Genomic DNA, 12,677 nt, shown 5'->3' on the forward strand with positions numbered 1-12,677 from the left:
AATAAAACCCACTTTTTATTTTTGCAAGAAACACAGATGTGCTGCAGTGATTCCTTCTCTCTCTCTCTCCGTATATATATATATATATATATATATATATATATATATATATATATACATACATACATACATACATATATACATACACACACACACACACATCTATATTAATTTGTTTATTAATATATATATAAATATAATGTCACCCATAGAATACAGCCAGTGGTATTGCTAGGGTTGGTGTCACCCGGTGGGGTAGAAAATAGTGTCACCACATACCTACACGCCTCCCAAAGTAATTTTTTGGCCAGTTGTGACAGACGCCACTGGTGTAGCGCATTATGGATAAATCCAGTATAATAATCAAATATACCAATTGCCATAGAATGGGAAAGCGCTAAAGAAGTCTTCACCATTTAAAACTACAGCTCCCAGAATGACTTAAAGGGGTACTCCGGTGGAAAACATTTTCTTTCAAATAAACTGGTACCAGAAAGTTAAACAGATTTGTAAATTACTTCTATTTAAAAATCTTAATCCTTCCAGTACTTAGCTGCTATATGCTCCTCTGGAAGTTCTTTTCTTTTTGAATTTTCCTTCTGTCTGACCACAGTGCTCTCTGCTGACACCTCTGTCCATATCAGGAACTGTCCGGAGCAGGAGAGATTTGCTATGGGGATTTGCTCCTACTCTGGACTGTTCCTGAAATGGACAGAGGTGTCAGCAGAGAGAACTGGGGTCAGACAGAAAGGAAATTAAAAAAGAAAAGAACTTCCTGTGGAGCATACAGCAGCTTATAAGTACTGAAAGGATTTTCAAATAGAAGTAATTTACAAATCTGTTTAAGTTTCTGGCACCAGTTAAAACTAATTTTTTTCCAGCAGAGTACCCCTTTAAGCAGTGGTAAGGTTATGCTGGGAGTTGTAGTTTCACTCATCACAACTGTAGAACTTACAAGTGACTTCAGCTCTGATAGGTCATAGTGAGGAGAATACACAATAATATCAGTGACTATAGGTGACGTCTTCTCTATAGTGAGGAGAATACACAGTAATATCAGTGACTACAGGTGATGTCTTCTCTATAGTCTTTTCTTATTTAATTCAGATGGTACATACCGCCAGGACTTGTTCCAGCTAAATGTTCACTCAGCAGAACATGACGCCCAGATGGCTCCTCAATATGTCAGTGGATTCTGATCCTCTATATGAAAACAATAATCATTATAATACTGCCAAACACTGTATCCTTTGAATATAGTACTGGCACACACCGTACCCTCTGAATATGATACTACTACACACCGTACCCTCTGTATATAAAACCGCCAAACACCTTACCCTCTGTATATAATACCACCACACACCGTACCCTCTGTATATAATACCACCACACACCGTACCCTCTGAATATAAAACCGCCACACACCGTACCCTCTGTATATAAAACCGCTAGAGATGGGCAAACTTATAGTAAATTCGATTTGTCACGAACTTCTCGGCTCGGCAGTTGATGACTTATCCTGCATAAATTAGTTCAGCTTTCAGGTGCTCCGGTGGGCTGGAAAAGGTGGATACAATCCTAGGAAAGAGTCTCCTAGGACTGTATCCACCTTTTCCAGCCCACCGGAGCACCTGAAAGCTGAACTAATTTATGCAGGAAAAGTCATCAACTGCCGAGCCGAGAAGTTCGTGACGAATCGAATTTACTGTAAGTTCGCTCATCTCTAAAAACCGCCACACACCATACCCTCTGTATATAAAACCGCCACACACCGTACCCTCTGTATATAAAACCGCTATACACCGTACCCTCTATATATAAAACCGCCACACACCGTACCCTCTGTATATAAAACCGCCACACACCGTACCCTCTGAATATATTACTACAACACACTGAACCCTCCGAATATAATACTACCACATACTGTGCTCTCTGAATATAACCTTGCCATGCACCCTCTGAATACAATACCGTAATTTATTGTGGCCCATAAAAACCATACCACCCCAAAAATTCCTTATAATATACACTATAGCCGACATGTATAATTGTCTTTAGACTGTTTTTTGTGTCTAAAAATGGTGAAAAAAAAGGCGCAAGCAGGGTTTATTTGCGCCTTTTTTTCCGCTTCAGTTGCAATCCACTGATTTTGGCAATACACATGATATGGACGGGTTTTATGAATTGTGTCTTTTTGTGAAAAGGCGCAAAAAAGGCGCAAAGCCACTGAAAAGTCTCTAAAACTACACCAGCCCAGACTTAGCTTTTTAGTGTATGTGAAGAGAGAAATTTCAGAAAATGTGACCTACACAAAATTTATCAAATGCTCTGCTACCTTTTAATAAATTTGGTGCTGCTACACAGAAAAATACTTCACTTACACTTACAATGATAAATGCCGGCCTATACCTCTGAAATGCAAAACACTCTGTGCCCCTCACATATAATGCACCCTGTCCTGTGCCCCTCACATATAATGCACCCTGTCCTGTGCCCCTCACAAATAATGCCCTCTGTCCTGTGCCCCTCACATATAATGCACCCTGTCCTGTGCTCCTCAGATATAATGCCCCCTGTCCTGTGCCCCTCGCATATAATGCCCCCTATCCTGTGCCCCTTACATATAATGCACCCTGTCCTGTGCCCCTCACATATAATGCATCCTGTCCTGTGCCCCTTACACATAATGCACCCTGTCCTGTGCCCCTCAGATATAATGCCCCATGTCCTGTGCCCCTCGCATATAATGCACCCTGAGGGGCACATGACAGGGGGCATTATATGTGAGGGGCACATGTCAGGGGGGCATTATATGTGAGGGGCACATGACAGGGGGCATTATAAGTAAGGGGCACATGTCAGGGGGCATTATATATAAGGGGCACATGACAGGGGGGCACAAAGACGGTCCTCAAGCCCGATTGTATTCTGGACTACAATCAGTATATGGGGGGAGTTGATCTCTCTGATCAAGTCCTCAAGCCATACATGGCCATGCGGAAAACACAGGTATGGTACAAAAAAGTTGCGGTTTACATGGTACAGGTTTCCATGTACAACTCTTTTGTACTGTCCCAGTACGCTGGCAACACAGGGACATTCCTCCAGTTCCAAGAAGAAGTCCTAAGGGCCCTGTTCTTTGGAGACCGGGAAAGAGCAGGCCGGACTTCCCAAGAAACTGGAAATATGCCAGGATCGTCCCAGAAAAAATGCAATGTGTCACAAGAGGGAGATACGGAAGGACACCACCACTCAATGTGACACTTGCCCCCATCGTCCGGGCCTCTGCATTAAAAACTGCTTTAGGGAGTATCACACTTCCATGTAGTACTAAATTTTCCCTATTCATTTAAATTTTCCATAATTTGAACCCAATGTACCAAGTCCAGAGTACATTCCAAGTTTTAACTCCATAAACCACTAAATTGCCCAAAAAACTCTTATAAAAAAAAACCTGATAAGACTTCTGGTCGCATTTTTTTTCCAAAAATGGGTCATGGGTCACTATCATCGGGGACTGTTATACGTTGCCTCAAATGCGCAGCGCTCTCTCTCCACCTGAGCGGGTGCACATTTGAGGCAACAGGTTAGGGACGGCCACATACATCACATTCACAGAATGATAATTCAGAGCATAGGGTTTGGGGTGGGCATATTTTTTAGTTTTGGCTATGCTCTGGGTCATCATTCTGGGAACATAACCTGTTTTATGATTTTATGTCCCACTGTACCCCACTTTAGTAAATTAGTGTACCCCATTTTAGTAATTTACTTATGTAACGTTTAGTAATTACCCCATGTAATGCTCCTTGAGGGGGGGGGGGTCCCATTGTTATGGCTCCATAGGTAGCTATGTAGAAGCTCAAGGCCCCTGACTGCGCTCCGGCTCTTCCAAGACCAGTGTGCACCCACAGAGCTGTTTACGCCCAGATATGAAGTATGTCCTTACTCCAAAGAAATGTATTTACAAATTTAGGGTGACATTTTCTCCTTTTAGCACTTGTGAAAATAAAAAATTTGGGGTAAAAAATCTAATTTTTCCTTTTCACATCCCACTTTAATGAACATTTATCAAACACCTGTGGGGTGTTAAGGCTCACTGTACCCCTAGTTAGGTTCCTTGAGGGGTGTACTTTCCAAAATAGTATGCCATGTGGTTTTTTTTTTTTTTTTTTTTTGCTGTTCTGGCATCATAGGTGTTTCCTAAATGCGACATGCCCCCCATTTCAGCAAAATTTGCAAATGTGACTCCTTCTCTTCTGAGCATTGTAGTGCGCCCGCAGTGCACTTGACGTCCACACATGGAGTACTTCCATACTCAGAAGAGATGGGGTTACAAATTTTGGGGGGCATTTTCTCCAATTACCCCTTGTAAAAATGTAACATTAAGGCTCACTGTACACCTTGTTACGTGTCTTGAGGGGTGTACTTTCGAAAATAGTATGCCATGTGTTTTTTTTTTTGTTTTTTTTTTGCTGTTCTGGCACCATAGGGGCTTCCTAAATGTGACATGCCCCCCAAAAACCATTTTAGTAAAACTCACTCTCCAAAATCCCATGGTTGCTCCTTCCCTTCTGAACCTTCTAGTGCACCCACAGAGAACTTGACATACACATATGAGGTATTTCCTTACTCGAAAAAAAACTAATTTTAGGAAGATTTCTCTCCTTTTACCCCTTGTAAAAATTCAAAAACTGGGTCTACAATAAACATGCGAGTGTAAAAAATTTTGATTTTAAATTTTCTCCTGAATAAAGCACCGCTCGGGCGAAACGCATCGGAGGTGTGGTGGGTGACTGGGGAACTTACAGGGGGGCTCCTACATTTTACTTTATCTATCAGCAGGTCCACTTCATGGCCCATAATGGCCGGCTCTGACCCCTCTTCTTAACCCCTTAAGGTCCAGGCGGTTTTCCGTTTTTGCACTTTCGTTTTTTTCTCCTTACCTTTAAAAAATCATAACCCTTTCAATTTTGCACCTAAAAATCCATATGATGGCTTATTTTTTGCGCCACCAATTCTACTTTGTCATGACATCAGTCATTTTACCCAAAAGTCTACGGCGAAATGGAAAAAAAATCATTGTGAGACAAAATTGAAAAAAAAAACACCATTTTGTAACTTTTGTGGGCTTCTATTTCTACGCAGTAAATTTTTCGGTAAAAATGACACATTCTCTTTATTCTGTAGGTCCATACTATTAAAATGATACTAATTACCTACTTATATAGGTTTGATTTTGTCGTACTTCTGAAAAAAATCATAACTACATGCAGGAAAATTTATACGTTTAAAAATGTCATCTTCTGACCCCTATAACTTTTCTATTTTACCGCGTATGGGTCGGTATGAGGGCTCATTTTTTGCACCGTGATCTGAAGTTTTTAGTGGTATTGATGTAGTATTGATGTAGTTTTTATGTATTGATCTGACTTGTTGATCACTTTTTATTCATATTTCATGATATAAAAAGTGATCAAAAAGACACTATTTTGGACTTTGGAATTTTTTTGCGCGTACGCCATTGATCGTGCGGTTTAATTAATTATATATTTTTATAATTTGGACATTTCCGCACACGGCGATACCACATATGTTTATTTTTATTTTTATTTACACAGTTTTTTTTTTAAATGGGAAAAGGGGGGTGATTCAAACTTTTAATAGGGGAGGTGTTAAATGATCTTTATTCACTTTTTTTTCCCCCTTTTTTTTTTGTAGTGTTATAGCTCCCATAGGGACCTATAACATTACATACACTGATCTTTTACATTGATCACTGGTTTCTCATAGGAAACCAGTGATCGATGATTCTGCCGCTTGACTGCTCATGCCTGGATCTCAGCCTCTGAGCAGTCATTCGGCGATCGGACACCAGGAGGCAAGGTAGGAGACCCTCCTTGTGTCTAACAGCTGTTCAGGATGCCGCGATTTCGCCGTGGCGATCCCGAACAGCTCCATGAGCTAACCGGCATGGTTTCACTTTCACTTTAGACGCAGCGTTCAACTTTGAACGCCGCCTCTAAAGGGTTAATAGCATGCGGCACCTCGATCAATGCCGCGCGCTATTAGCCACGGGTCCCGGCCGTTGTTAGCGGCCGGGCCCGACCCGCTATGACGCGGGGCCACGTCGTGTCCCTGCGTTATAGAAAGGGAAAGGACTCAGGACGTACCGGTACGTCCTTGGTCCCTAAGGGGTTAAATTTACCTTTTACCTTATCTGCATCAGCAGTTCAGCATTTCACATTGCTGAACATTTTCAATATATTACTTTGCACACTTGTGCTGCTACACACTATTGCTGCTAGAGATTCCTGCACCTTATATGAATATCTACTTACCGTATTTTTCGCCGTATAAGACGCACTTTTTCTTCCCCAAAACGTGGGGGGGGGGGGGAAAGTTGGTGCGTCTTATACGGCGAATATACGCCCGAGGCTGCTGCAGGCGAGAGCGGGAAGTCAGCGGTAAGTACAGAGGCTGCGGTGGTGAGGTACAGCGCTGACTACCTGCTCCCCGCCCGCAGCAGGCTCATGACCGCCGGTGAATTTTTCCCCTCATACCGGCTATGTTTATTGCCCTACGCCTGGAACATACAGTTCCGGGCGCCGGGCAGGTGAATTACTAATAACTGTATACTAAAAACCAGGGTGCCTCCAGCTGTTCTGAAACTACAACTCCCAGCATGCCCGGACCGGCAAAGGCTGTCTAGGCATGCTGGTAGTTGTAGTTTCACAACAGCTGGAGGCCCCCTGGTTTTTAATATACTGTACAGTATTAGTTTTTACCTGCTCTGGCCGGCCCCCGCCTGCAGCCGCACACAGGAGCCGGCTCGGGCAGATAAAATCATAGGTATTCCTATGCCGGACATCCTCGGGTCACTTACCATTCCCCGGCCGATGCGAGCCCTCCTCCGGTCCTCCTGCGGTCTTCCTGCGATCCTCCGCCTCTCTATGGTTGTACGCACGGGACGTCAGTGACGTTCCGACGTGCGTACAACCATAGAGGCGCCGGAGGACAGGAGGACCGGAGGAAGACGCACGCCGACCGGGGCCTGGTGAGTGACCGGCGATGTGTAATCTTCAGCGTTCCGGTCACCGCTCCTCCGGTCCCGGCACCTACTGCTATGGTCCATAGGCCATAGCAGTAGATTGTGACACCGGGCCAGAGGAGCGGTGACCGGAACACTGTGGGGGCAACAGTACAGACATACAGCCTCCAGCCATACACTGTATATGGCTGGAAGCTGTATGTCTGTGGGGGGGAGCTGCCTACCATTGTGGGGGAACTATACTGCCAACTATTGTGGGGGGGGGAGGAACTGCCAACTATTGTGGGGGGGGGAGGAGCTGCCTACCATTGTGGGGGAACTATACTGCCAACTATTGTGGGGGAACTATACTGCCAACTATTGTGGGGGAACTATAATGCCAACCATTGTGGGGGAACTATACTGCCAACCATTGTGGGGGAACTATACTGCCAACCATTGTGGGGGAACTATACTGCCAACCATTGTGGGGGAACTATACTGGCAACTATTGTGGGGGAACTATACTGCCAACCATTGTGGAGGGGGGAGCTGCCTACCATTGTGGGGGAACTATACTGCCAACTATTGTGGGGGGGAGCTGCCAGTGCCTACCATTGTGGGGGAACTATACTGCCAACCATTGTGGGGGAACTATACTGCCAACCATTGGGGGGGGGAGCTGCCTACCATTGTGGGGGAACTATAATGCCAACTATTGTGGGGAATCAAAAGCGAATGACCAGGGAGTCAGGAGTTTGTCTGGCGCAGAGAGGAACCATCAGACAGCCAAGTAAAATCAATGGATTTATTGAATGCAACGCGTTTCGCTGCGCATGCGCAGCTTCATCAGGCATGTGGGGGAACTATACTGCCAACCATTGGGGGGGGAGCTGCCTACAATTGTGGGGGAACTATACTGCCAACTATTGTGGGGGAACTATACTGCCAACCATTGTGGGGGGGGGAGGGGGGAGGAGCTGCCTACCATTGTGGGGGAACTATACTGCCAACTATTGTGGGGGAACTATACTGCCAACTATTGTGGGGGAACTATACTGCCAACTATTGTGAGGGAACTATACTGATATAAAATATTTTACTACAGTATTTGGTTCATAATCTTTTTTTTCTAGATTTTCCTCCTTTAAAATTGGGTGCGTCTTATATGCCGGAGCGTCTTATATGGCAAAAAATACGGTACCTATATACCTTTGTTGCATAAATTTTCTACATATATTATATATTTTTTTTCTTTGTGTTACCACTTTATTGCTGGATTTGCACTGGACCTATGCTGCTGTGTTTTTCTCCCCCCTCTCCCGAGTCCCCGATCTATTTGTCTGTGTTCCTGCCACTTGTGTGTTTTTAAACCTTTTTCATTCTTTCTGTATTTGTCTTAAATTTGCTATAATAAATAAAATATTTGATTTTACAGTTTGGTCCCTTTGTGTAGTGGTTCCTTCTTTGGCTACGATTCCACTTGTGCTACGTTTTCTTGTGCTACGTTTTTTGGGATTAAAAAAACGCCTGAAAAAACGCCAGTAAAATGTCCTGCGTCTGGCGTTTTTTCTGGTGTTTTTTCATTTGTGTGGAAATTGCACCTTGGCAGTTTTTTTTGGTACCCAAAATTTGTTGGGTACAAAAAAAAAAAAAAATGCAGCAGTGATGGAAATTTTTTTATTAAACAAAATGTGTATATTTGATAACAACATTTTTATAATTTTTTTATAAAGTGTGTGTGGTTTGACTTTTTTTTCTCTATTTTTAACATTTTTTAGGTAGTACTACTACTCCCAGCATGGAACACACTGTTCTATGATGGGAGTAGTAGTACCTGTACTATAGACATATCGCTCTATACAGCGCTCACATCTCTGCTCTGTACTCCAGCCAGTGATGTGAATAGAACATCACTCATTCATATTTTCCGCCCAGAGTGGTGATTGGCCGGATGGTTGCAGCCAATCACAGCTCTGAGGGAAATATGAATGAGTGAGTGGCCGGAGTACAGAGCAGAGATGCGAGCGTTGTATACAGAGATGCGATCTGTCTATTAATGCAGGTACTACAGCTCCCAGCATGAAGCAGAGTGTACTCCATGTTGGGAGTAGTACCTGCAGTTAAGGAAAGATCACAGCGGGTATCACTACTGACACCCGCTGTGATCCTCCTGTATAATGTATAGATGTGGCTGGATGCTCTTCTATGGTCCCCTGCACAGCCATATATATACACATATTCATATATCCCACAGAGAGCTGTGATTGGCTGGAACCATCTGGCCAATCACAGCTCTCTGCGGGAAATATGAATATGTGTATAGATATGTCAGTGCAGGGGACCATAGAAGAGCGTCCGGCCACATCTATACATTATACAGGAGGATCCCAACAGGCGATCTGTCTGTTAGTACAGGTACTACTACTCCCATCATGGAACAGTGTGATCCATCTGGGAGTAGTAGTATCACTACCTAAAAAAATTGAAAAAATAAAGAAAAAAATTGAAAAACACATACACACTGCATTTTTATTATTGTTGGCTACATTTTTAGGCCCCCACTCACCCACATAAATGTATCCCTGTTTAAAAACCAATAAACATTTCATAAGAAAAAAGATAAATTTCGTTAGATACAATTTTTTTCCTCACTACTGTAACCTTTTTTTTTTTTAATGGTACCCTACGAAATTTTATTAAAAAAGGTGTCTCCATCACTTTTTTGGATCGCTAAAGTCCAAAAAAGAATAAAAACCACCTACAAAAACGCCAAAGTTAAAACCCACGTATCGTTTTTCTTGGTGTTTTTTCACTTCTATGGGAGAAAAACGCCACGATTTTGACAAAAAAAATTGCCAGTGACTCAACATGCTGCGACTACCAACGATCTGAAAAACGCCAAAAAAGAGTGAAAAAACGACAAAAGGATTAAAGTACGCCAAAGTGAAAGACGCCAAGTGGAATAAGCATTTAGCGATTTCTCATTGATTTACAGCTAACATCTGGCAGCAGCATTCTTTGGCTGAAAAAATGCCATGCGGCAGAATTGGTGTTTTCCTTGGCCTTTCCCCCCCCCCAAAAAAAAGTGGAATTCCAGCCTTTGGATAGGATATATGTTTATGGTATAGAACCACAGGACCTTATTACCAGGTCTAGAGTTTATGTACCCTCTAGTGTTGAGCGGCATAGGCCATATTCGAATTCGCGAATATTCGCGAATATATGGACGAATATTCGTCATATATTCGCGAATATTCGCATATTCGTTATACCCTCGTTTTATTTTCGCATATGCGAACATTCGCGCATGCGAAAATTTGCAAATGTGAAAATTAGCAGATACAAAATTAGCATAAGCTAAAATTCGTATACGCGAAAATTCGCATATGCTAATTTTCGCATATGCGAATTTTCGCACGCCAGTCTCACACAGTAGTATTAGAGCCTTCTTTACACCACACAAGCTGGAAGCAGATAGGGGTGATCACTGTGATGTGTACTGTGAAGAAAAAAAAAAAAAAAAAACGAATATTCGTAATTACGAATATATAGCGCTATATTCGCGAAATTCGCGAATTCGCGAATATGCGATATTCGCGAATAATATTCGAATTGCGAATATTCGCGAGCAACACTAGTACCCTCACACTATGTTGGTGCTAAAAGTAAAAACATGTCAACTTTATGATGCCAACATAAAGTAGACATATTGTATATGTGAATCAGTATATAATTTATTTGGAATGTCTATTTTCCTTACAAGCAGAGAGCTTCAAATTTACAAAAATGCAAAATTTTTTATTTTTTCATAAAATTTTGGAATCTTTCACCAAGAAATGATGCAAGTATTGACGAAATTTTACCACTAACATAAAGTAGAATATGTCACGAAAAAACCAGCTCAGAATCAGAATGAAAAGTAAAAGCATCCCAGAGTTCTTAATGCTTAAAGTAACAGTGGTCAGATGTGCAAAAAATGCTCCCGTCCTTAAGGTGAAAATAGGCTTGGTTCTTAAGGGGTTAAGTTGACTTTTTTTTTATAATTTTTGACACAAGTTTCTATTTTCTGAAAGCTTTTATGTATTCTTATTAAAGTGGTTATCCAGGAAAAAAAAACTTTATAAACTGGCTCCCGAACATTAAACAGATTTGTAAATTATGGGAAAAAATTTAAGTATATACCAGTCCTCAAGAACACTCGGGATATAGAATGTAAGAAAAGAGATAGTGGATCTAATCAGGATTTAATTTAATTTATTGATATGTATATAGATATGTCAATAGCCAATCACTCTGCAGGGCCCTTGCAGGAATGAATTGGTAATTGATTAAATAAAGAGTGTAGGTATAAAAATACAAGTAAAATAAAACAGAAAATGCACCAATTATTATCATAAATGTCCACTACAGTGGTAAGTGTCTCTTTTGGTTAATGGTCACTCTTGGTCACAGTTGTTAAAGTGTACCCGTCGTCAACAAAAACTTTTTATATAATGTAGATAATACCATTATATGTATATTTGTAATATACATTGGTTAAAAAATGTGTACATTTTTGTCCCTACAGCTATTGTTTGTGTGTCTCTATGAGGAATCCAAATACAGGAAGTGGGTGGACAAGCAGGACTCTGCACACTGAGGCTCTATGACATTGCTTACACAGCAGGATGATTGACAAGCCAGGAGTCTACACAGATCCCTGCTTGTCCTGCCCTCACTTCCTGTCTTTAGACACCTCACAGAGACACACAGGCAATAACTGCAGGGAAATTTTTTCACCCAAAATTATACAATATTTTTTATCAATGTATATTGCATATATTCATATAATAGTATTATCTACATTATATCAAAAGTTTTTGTTGGCGACAGGCACACTTTAAGTCCAAGGAAATGCAGTTCATAAATGAATGAATGACCTCCTGTGAACTCCTATGAAATCCTCTGAGTCACAGTTCAGTAATGAATGAACTCCTATGAACTCCTGTGAGTCATGTCAGTTACTGTAGTCAATTGTAGCAATATTAACATTCACAGCAATTGCAGCAGCGGTTTTGTTGCAATCATGGTATAGATAGTATCGGTGCACAGCACCACTCACCCTCCTTCTCGGCTGTTAATGATCCCGGCAAGCAGCGATGTTCACAGGTAGCGATTTCAGCAGACCGCGATGTCCTGGAAGTGAGGAGAGCTGTATGCAGTGCCGGTCCGGGTCGTAGCTGGGGTGAGTGGTTCTCCGGTGGGCTGTGAGTGTCCTGGGCTGGCACGGAGGGGCGTCCGGCCTGAGGAGGACGTGTCCAGGAACTCTGCCGTCCGGGGCTTTGAATGGAGGGGTGGAGGCAGCTGTGTGTGTGAATGATGCGCTAGCTGCACGCGTGTTGCAGTGGTCCCAGTTCTGTGGGCATCCAGCAGTTGCTAGCCACAATATGTGGATATAGTCTCTTTTAAAGTGGTATACACTTGGATGATAAGGTGCTTTTAAGAGTCAGACGCGTTTCAAGGCCTGCGGGCCTTTTCTTCAGTGACAATAAGGTGTCACTGTAGTGGACATTTATGATAATAATTGGTGCATTTTCTGTTTTATTTTACTTGTATTTTTATACCTACATTTTTTATTTAATTGAACAATTACCAATTC

At 42.1% G+C, this 12,677-nt stretch overlaps 1 protein-coding gene across 5 annotated transcripts in view; it reads left to right on the forward strand.

Annotated features, from left to right (window-relative positions):
* The window catches only part of FAM110B (family with sequence similarity 110 member B), a 282,271-nt gene that overhangs the window by 5,934 nt on the left and 263,660 nt on the right, over positions 1-12,677 (forward strand). The window contains exon 1 of one of the 5 annotated variants that reach the window (XM_056521986.1): positions 12,125-12,263. The exons of 3 other annotated variants lie outside the window; for them this stretch is intronic. The gene's annotated coding sequence lies outside the window, so the exon portion shown is untranslated. Of the gene's footprint in view, positions 1-12,124; positions 12,264-12,677 lie in introns of those variants that run through there. One more of the 5 variants, XM_056521984.1, reaches the window with a different exon arrangement.

The sequence above is a fragment of the Hyla sarda genome, chromosome 5, assembly GCF_029499605.1.
Source record: "Hyla sarda isolate aHylSar1 chromosome 5, aHylSar1.hap1, whole genome shotgun sequence".
NCBI classification, from domain to species: Eukaryota; Metazoa; Chordata; class Amphibia; order Anura; family Hylidae; genus Hyla; species Hyla sarda.